Source organism: Rousettus aegyptiacus, unplaced genomic scaffold, assembly GCF_014176215.1.
Source record: "Rousettus aegyptiacus isolate mRouAeg1 unplaced genomic scaffold, mRouAeg1.p scaffold_m13_p_17, whole genome shotgun sequence".
Taxonomy (NCBI): Eukaryota; Metazoa; Chordata; class Mammalia; order Chiroptera; family Pteropodidae; genus Rousettus; species Rousettus aegyptiacus.
Genome location: NW_023416292.1, coordinates 20,793,432 through 20,802,119, shown reverse-complemented (window position 1 = coordinate 20,802,119; position 8,688 = coordinate 20,793,432).

Sequence of the window (8,688 nt, the reverse complement as noted above, 5' to 3'; positions counted from 1 at the left end):
GGAGACAACCTCTACCCCCAACAGCTGATACACGAGGCTGTTCACACCTGGTAAACAGGGACAGGTATTAGTAGGAGAAATGTGCTCCTGTTTTCTATCAGACACAGTAGAAAATATTTAAAACTTGCCAGGGGGAAATAGTCTGAAAACATTTAGTTGAGAAATTTAGTGGGTGTAGTTCTCTATTTTTGTGTATTTTCACCACAGGTATAAGTCACGGAAAGATTCATCATGAATTTTTTTTCCCCCTTTGGACATCAGTATTTTCTCCCTCTGCCCCACTAAAAGATGATATTTTTAAATCAAAACCTAGTTTTTATAGCACATGGTGTATTTTTTTCAAAATGAAAATAGCTTTGTGATTTTATCATGACAAAATTAACACACTATTTCGCTTTTTAACATTAGATATTACAAAAAATCATAAATGATACAAAATTTAAAATCACTTGAAATCCTACCACCCAAAGATAATAGTAGCTAAGATTTTGATAAAAATAAGTACATACATGCAAACACATATACATGTATTCCTAGACTTCTTTCTGTGTATAAATGTGTATAGAGGTTAAAAAAAACCCTGATTAATTAGTGCCCTTCAAGTAACAATAAATAAATACAACGTTACATGCTTCATCACTGTGCCTCTCCAGCATTTATCACAGCAGTCGTGAAATAATGGCTTACGTGGTTATTTTAAGTATTGCTAGTGAAGTCGGTGAACTCCGGAGCTACACTCCCTGGATTTTACTCCCGGCTCTGTCGCTGACCAGTCGTGTCCTCCTGAGCCAGTGACTCTTGCTCCTCAGCTTCTTCATCTCTAAAAGACAAAAATCTTATCTGCCTCACAGGGTCGGTGCGAGGATTAAATGAACGTCCGTTAGACGTGCAGCACGATGCCGCACGGTAGGCCCAGACATAGCAGCTGTCGTCTCATCTGCCTTCATGATTTTTTCCACTAAGCTCCGCTAGGCAGGGACAGCGCCGGTCCTCTGCACTCTGTCCTCAGCCCGGCACACAGCGTGCGTTCGGCAGTCGTCATCTGCTGTCGTTAATGGTGTTCAGTAAATATCTGGTGAACAGCGGAAGGAATGCGCACTGACCGTTAGGGTATTGGATAGTGATAGAATAGTGGGAAAAGCCCAAGTTTGAGAATCAGGCAAACGGATTTTAAAAGCTTATGCCCTTATCCTTAAAGATTGACTTTTTTTTTTTTTTTGGAAGGGTATTGAACTTTTCTGAGCCTCTAATTTCTCAATTATAAAATAGAGGTAATAATTCCTTCTTGCGATGTTGTTAGTTTATCAATAAATAGTAGGTTTTTATACAAATTTTACATTGTAGTATCCAGAGCCACTGTTTTGTATAATCCAAGAGACACCATTCACGTGGAATACAACACAAATGGTGACCCCCGAAATAATGCAGCGTAGGAGCCTCAGGGTGACCCACAGGATACTTCACAGTTTCTCGGAATTACAGAGTAGCCCTTACCAGAGGCGCTCCAGGTTGGATTATTTGGGGTCCACAAGAGCAATTTAGGGTTAATATTAGCTGCAGAGACCTGCCAGTGATATTCACATTTTAAAGCCATGGAAGAAAAGACACAGCTATACATTCAGGACCTGGGTTTAAGCTCAAGGTTTTAAAATTCTAAATTCCCTATTCTCTCAAACCCAGTAAGTAGTGACAGAGGGACAAACAAGGCAGTGTCCGCGTGTGTGCTGTGTGTGTCTTTACCCTTCATTCAACATCTACAGATTCCTTAGCTTGGGAGCTAAGGAATATCGAGTTCGTTCTGCACCCAGCTCTCCCCTGCGTCCTGGGTTGGATGCTGTTCAATTAGTATCCACAGTAATTCAGCGAGTTACATAATACAAACAGAACCTCCTCTAATCAAATGAACAGGATACTTGGCAATAACAAGTTGCTTCTGAGGAAAAGTAAGTTTTTTGGCATGTTCCTTGCCAGCACTACAAAGCCAAAAGCTAAATTTATCTTCACCCCCCGGTGCCCAAATGTCGTTTGTTTTCATTTGCTGCTGTTGTTGCTAGTGCATGAATCAGGATTGCAGCCCACAGGTTTCCCCAGAATTGTCTTAGGGGCATCGTCTGCGTGTGCTTGGTGAGTGGTCACAGGCCAGCCCAGGAAAGGGCCGACCTGGGGGCCGGCTCGGCCTCTGCCAGGGAGGCGCTGGCGAAGCCCAGGCATCGCCCTTTCAGTAGAACAGGAAGGGGAAGTGGTGACCTGTAACCTCAGGGCATTTTTTTCCAGATGACCAGCCCTACTCTCTCCACCGCTCTGAGGAAGTGGCTCAGCCTCAAACGGCAGGGCACACTGGGGAAAGGCAAAGCCCGCCGGGGGGAGCTGATCTTCACCCAGGGGCAACGGACCACCAGCAGATTCTGTTGCAATTTTTTAAAGCACTCAAGTGTTGGCAAGAATCAATGTTCTGGGGTTCGCTTTAACCAGCACGTTGGCTCACCCTTCGTGGAGAAGTTGGCCAGTCACATCTCCCTGCTCCGGTTCCCTCAAAGGGTAGAGGACGTACTGAGGTCGCAGTGAGAGGGATTTAAGCGAGACACGAAGAGCTTCCTGAGGACTAGCTTAGTTACATGTTGGAGCTGCTTTTCTCAGAGCACCACGCAGGGTTCTTCCTGAATAAGGAAAGCTACAAAGACCCTGTCGCTGACCACACCTCTGCAGGATTTGGGTCCAAGCTGACATTTGTTCTGTTATCCCCGTAATGAGGGTGGTGGGATCAATGAAAATGTTTTGTATTAGTATGTTTTTATTCTTATTTATTAGCATGGAGGATTAGATTAGGTTTTTTTAAATTAATTATTAAAAATTTATTGGGTTGACATTGGTTAATAAAATTACATAAGTTTCAAGTGTACAGTTCTCTAACACATCATCTGTATATTGCATTGTGTGTTCGCCACCCAAATTCAAGTCTTTTTCCATCACCATATATTCGACCCCCTTTGCCCTTCCTACCTCCCCCACCCCGCTTCCTGGTAACCGCCATGCTGTCGTCTGTCTACAAGGTTTCCTCTGTTTACCTTGTTCGTTAGTTGCTTCCAGTTTTATATCCCACATATAAGTGAAATCATTTGGTTCTCGACTTTTTCTGTCTAACTTTTTTCGCGTAACATGAGATTCCCAAGATCCATCCATGTATCAGAGATGGCAGTATTTATTTCATTTTTTTCTTATGGCTGACTAGTATTGCATTGTACATATGTCCACATCATTTTTATCCAGTCATCTATCAAAGTACACTTTGGTTGTTTCCATGTCTTGGCCACGGATTAGGTTTTGATTTTGATTTCATTCTAACATTTACTGCCGCTAGCAGTTTTCAGGAGTCACTTATCTGGCCATGGCCAATATTTCAGGAGTTAATCAGCTGGTAGAAGGATCAATCATACACATAAATAAGCTATGTGCGACACATTGTGGTCAGTACTGTAATCCCACAGAGTGCTGTTGACTGCCAGTAGAGGAAGACATTACTCCACTTTGGGGATTTGAGAGAAATTCCCTCTCATGAGCTGGGTCTTGTAGGATGGACTAGACTTAAATAAATGAAGGTTGGGGAAAGTGGAGGGACAGCTCAGGCAGAGGTCTGGAAACAGAAGAGCACAGCGCACTGAAGGGAAGACAGCTACTCCAGGGTGTCTGGAACCTGAGTCGGGCATCAGAGGCTGCACTGGCCGGGCCTCCAGAACGCAGTGCACCGATGACCAGAAGCAGCAATAGTGTGTCGGTTCGGATTCTCCAAGAAGCAGGCACCTGGATGTTTAAGATCTGTTTTGGGAGAAGCACTGTGACGGATAACAGGGAACAGAGCAGAGATCGGCAGGGAGAGCCTTCGGAATGGGGTGAAACATGACCCCTACCAAGGAGAAGGGGGAAGGAAGGAGGGAATGGTAAGAAGCATCACAGCACGGCCTCGAGAGTTTTGGTCAGGGCAACGGCAATCCTTGAGGCAAAGTCATCCATTAAAAGAGTCCCCTGCCTGTGTGATGGGCTCACACTGTATCACATGCCGTCAGCCATTGGTTGGGAGCAGCCCGCGGGTGAGCAGCCTCAGCAGGAGAGTGGTGGCAGATCCAGCGGGCCGTAGGTGCTGCTCCCTGAACAGGAGATTTGAGGGGCGATGTTCTTGCCATCACAGTTGATTGGCATCATGGACTTCCCATTAAAGAGGTGCAACTTCTAACAGTCTACCACTAAGGGTGATGTATGGCGCAATGTTTGCTGGGCATCTTTTTTTTTTGGTTAAGACAGTTCTCTCTTATGGCTTGCTAAAAACTCTTCCTTTTTAAAAATCATGAAGGCTTTTTCTTTCAATCTTGAGATAATTATATAGTTTTTTTTCTTTAACCTATGCATATGGTGATTTATAGTTAGATTTTCTAATGTAAATGCTACCTTTATATTCCAGAAATAAACCTAAACTGAGCATGAGGTTATATTTTTTATTTTCTGATATATTAGTCTTGTTAATACTGTGTTTAAGATTTTTTTCACATATTCATGAGTGAAATTGGACTATAAACTTTTTTCTTGCGAAGTCTTTGGTTTGTAAATCAAGGATATTTTGGTCTCATAATTGGGGAATAGTGCTTCATTTTATATCTCTAGAAAATGTTGAATATATTTGGAAAAATCTGTCTCTTTTTAACTGGTAACTCTCACCTCTGAAACTATCTGAACCTGATATTTTCTTTGTGACAAGAGTTTTAACTCCAGATCCTAATTCTTTAGTGATTATAGGAAACCATTCAGGCTTCTTATTTCTTCAGGAGTAAATTTGGCAAATAAAATTTTTTTTTCAGCAAATTTGTTAACTTTGACTACTACCAAATACATTTTCATTAAGTTGTTCTTAATGTTTATTTTTGCAATTTATTTTTATTTTATTGTAATTGGTATACAATTTTATATTGGTTATATTAGTTTCAAGTGTATAGTATGATGATTGGACATTGTTATACCTTAACAATGTCATCACCCTGCTAATTCTAGTAATCATCTGTCACTGTGCGAAGTTATCACAATATTATTGATTATATTCCCCTTCCCCTTTCACCCATCCCCCATCCCCTCCTCTGGTAATCATCCTTTGGTCTCTGTTTCTATGAGCCTGTTTTTTTGTTGTTGTTATTGTTTTATTTGTTCACTTTTAGATTCTGCATATAAGTGAAACCGTGCAGTATTTGTCTTTCTCTGCCTGACTTATTTCACTTAGCATAATACCCTGTAGATCCATTCATCTTGTCACAAATAGCAAGATTTCATTCTTTTTTATGGCTGCATAATATTTCATTATATGTATATCCACATCTATTGATGGACACCAAGGTTGCTTCCATATCTAGGCTATTATAAATAATGCTGCAGTAAACACAGGGATTTTTATGTCTTTTCAACTTAGTGTCTGCGTTGTCTTTGGATGGATACTCAGAAGTGGAACCGCTGGGTTGTATGGTATATACATTTTTGATGAATCTCCATACTGTCTTCCATAGTGACTGCACCAGTTTCCAATCCCACCAACAGTGCACAAAGTTTCCCTTTTCTCCATATCCTCGCCAACACATGTTGTTTATTGACTTTATGGTAATAGCCATTCTGACACGTGTGGAGTGGTATCTCGTGGTTTCGATTTGCATTTCCTGGTGATTAGTGATGCTGAGCATCTTTTCATATGTCTGTTGGCCATCTGTATGTTTTCTTTGGTGAAATGCCTTCATGTCTTCTGCTGTTTTTTCCAATTGGATTGTTTATTTTTTAGTTGTATGAGTTTCTTATATATTTTGGATGCCAACCCCTTTTTGGAGACGTCATTTGCAATTACATTCTTCTATTCAGTAGATTGCTGCTTTGTTTTGCTGAAAGTTTTCCTTGCTGTGCAGAACCTTTTTAGTTTAATTTTAAAAAATCATATATTTATACATTTTTTATGCTCCTAATTTTGTATATTTATACTATTTTTCTTTTTTTGGATCAGTTTGTTTATTTTTGATTCTCTTTGATTCTCTATTCTTTATTTCTCTATTTTATTTTTTCCCTTAAATATATTATTTTCTGCTTTTTACTTATGGTTTATTCTATTTTTTCTCTAACTTCTTAAGTTGAGTGTTTAATTTTGAGCCTTCTTCACTAAATATAAGCCTTAAAATGATAAATTTTCCTTAATATTTTTTTTTGCTGCATCCCACAATTGCTGATAGTGTTTTTAATACCATTTAATTATAACTCAAAATTTCGGGTTTTTTTGACTTATGAGTTATTTACTTTTAATTTTTTATTTACTTTACTCTTATTATTTACTTATGAGTTATTTATTTTTAAAAATTATTAGCATCCTGGGATTTTTTAAATTATGTTTTATTATGAACTTACATAGAAGAGAATTTGATCTGTATGACTCTACTTCTTTGAAATTTATCGACACTTTCATGATAGCCTATTATATGATCTATTTTGGTACCTGTTCCACATGCAGCAGCCTCGGCTAATTGTTAAGTGGAGTGTTCTGTGTGCGTACATCCATGAAATCAAGCATAAGTGTTTTTGCATAGGGATTACTAGTGAATGTAAGTGTGATGAAGATGAAAATCTGGATATCCATAAAGTTGGCCTCTTTAAAGATATTGCAGAGTGTGGGAACAAGCAGTGATTTGTAATTTCTGGGCCTTCACTTCCCTCCAGGAAAGAACTTTTTTTTTTTTTTTTTAAATCACCCATATAAATACATGTGTGTTTTCTCAATTAGTGGGTATTAAAAATAACTACTAAACTAAAATTTTTTAATTTTAATGGATGTTCCCCACAATAGAGCAGTTTGGAAACTACTTCTGTGGGTATATGCTTTCTAAAGAGATACCAATTTCTCTAGAATGTTCATGCAATGCTCCAGAAGTAACTAGCACAATTGTGCAGGTTAGTTGCACCTTCAAACACGCCTTCTAACTTGAAATCCACATGACACTGACCACAGGGCCAACTGTGAGCCCAATGGACAGGCGTTTTCAGAGGCTTCCCAGCACACTGAGATAGACTGGGCAGTGTGTGGCAGGGTCTCTGTCAAAACCACATTTCTGAAACTCACTGCTTTCATTTAAAAGGTCAGAATTCATTCAAACCCATATCTTTAGTGGTCCTTAGCTTGGGGACTTTTCCCACCCTCAGTCTCCACCACCAGTCTTCATGAATTAAAAGCCATTTTGACCATATCCTTGACTCAATCCTATATTGAGAATAAAGGAGGTATGTTCATGCAGAGGAAATATAACAAAGGAGGGACTTTCCTACAAGATCTTTGAAAAAAAGAGCATTTGCATGAACCATTTTTAACCAGAATCTTTGTTTTATGCTTTTCCTTTCTGAATGCTTTGTTATGCTCCCTTACAGTCCCCCACCCTGTCTCTTGACCCCAGCTAGTCAGGGACCAAAGATTTGACAGTGTTTCACATTGGAACCTTCCTGGCCCTACCCTAATCATCCTGCCTGATTAATTACACTTACTAAGTCCCCTGCTTCCGATTCTCTCCACTCCTCCGCCCTCAGCTGTTACTCTTCCCAGAATATCCCCGTGATCCTGTCCCTCTCTTGCTTGGGCTTTCCCGCAAGCCACAGAATGAACTTCACACGCTTCAGTCTGGGATTTGAAGCCGCTCTGTGCCTTCTGTGTTGGCGTTTCTCTGCTGAGCCTAGGAAACCTCTCCGATCCCTCTGACTTCCGTACTTTGCCTCAGGGACTTAACTCACCGGGTTCCTCATTAGACCTCACTCAGGATGCTAATTTTATCTCTAAATTCCGCCCTTTGCCAAGTGGCATCTCCCTCCTCTGACCCGGAGCATCTCTGAGTTTGTGCACGGAGCGCCCCGCAGTGCACGCTGCCGTGGTTTGCAATGAGCAGTGCTTTCTTCCCTTCTGCTTCCACCGCAGGGTCTTTCTGGGCAGGACTCGTCCCCGGTGCATCCACAGCCTCTTGGTAGTAGTTTTTGCAATAGTAAAATTTGGGTAGGCGTTGAACTGGTTAATTGAAACTACCATCCCATGCCTTAAGCCTCTCTTTAAACTAAACATTTCCTTGAATTTATTACTCAATTTTGAGCATCCATTGTCCTCCAGACACAGGGGTGAGTTTGAGGATGCCGAGGTCAAGAGACACAGCCTTTTCTCTTAAGGTCACTTTTGAGGGTGATTTTGGTGTAAGTTGTGACATGGCCACATTCTTTTAGCCTGCCCAAGCAGTATCGGAAATCAAATCTGTTTGAGAAAATTTTTATTCCTCTTTCTCTTAGACACACAGCTCTTTTTAATACCACTTTTCCTTACCTATTAAACAGATACGCACAAGCCATGTGGACTTAAAAAAAAAGTTAGTTAATATCTCTGAACTGGCTTCCTAAAATTTGAAATGGGAATGATGAGACCTGTGGCCACGGCCGAAATGCTGTGTGGAAGCTCAGAACTCTCTCTGAGAGCTCTCAAGGTTCCCAGAGAGCTTCATTTACACTCCCCTTGGTACTGATTTTCTTCTAAGTATTTTGTTTCTGCCAAATTATTTTGTCCCAACTTTGCATTTTGTGGCTCTTCCTTTATGTCTGCTGTTTTCAAGCTTAAACTCCTTCAAAGCCACCTGGCTACAGGTCTGTATTAGTGGC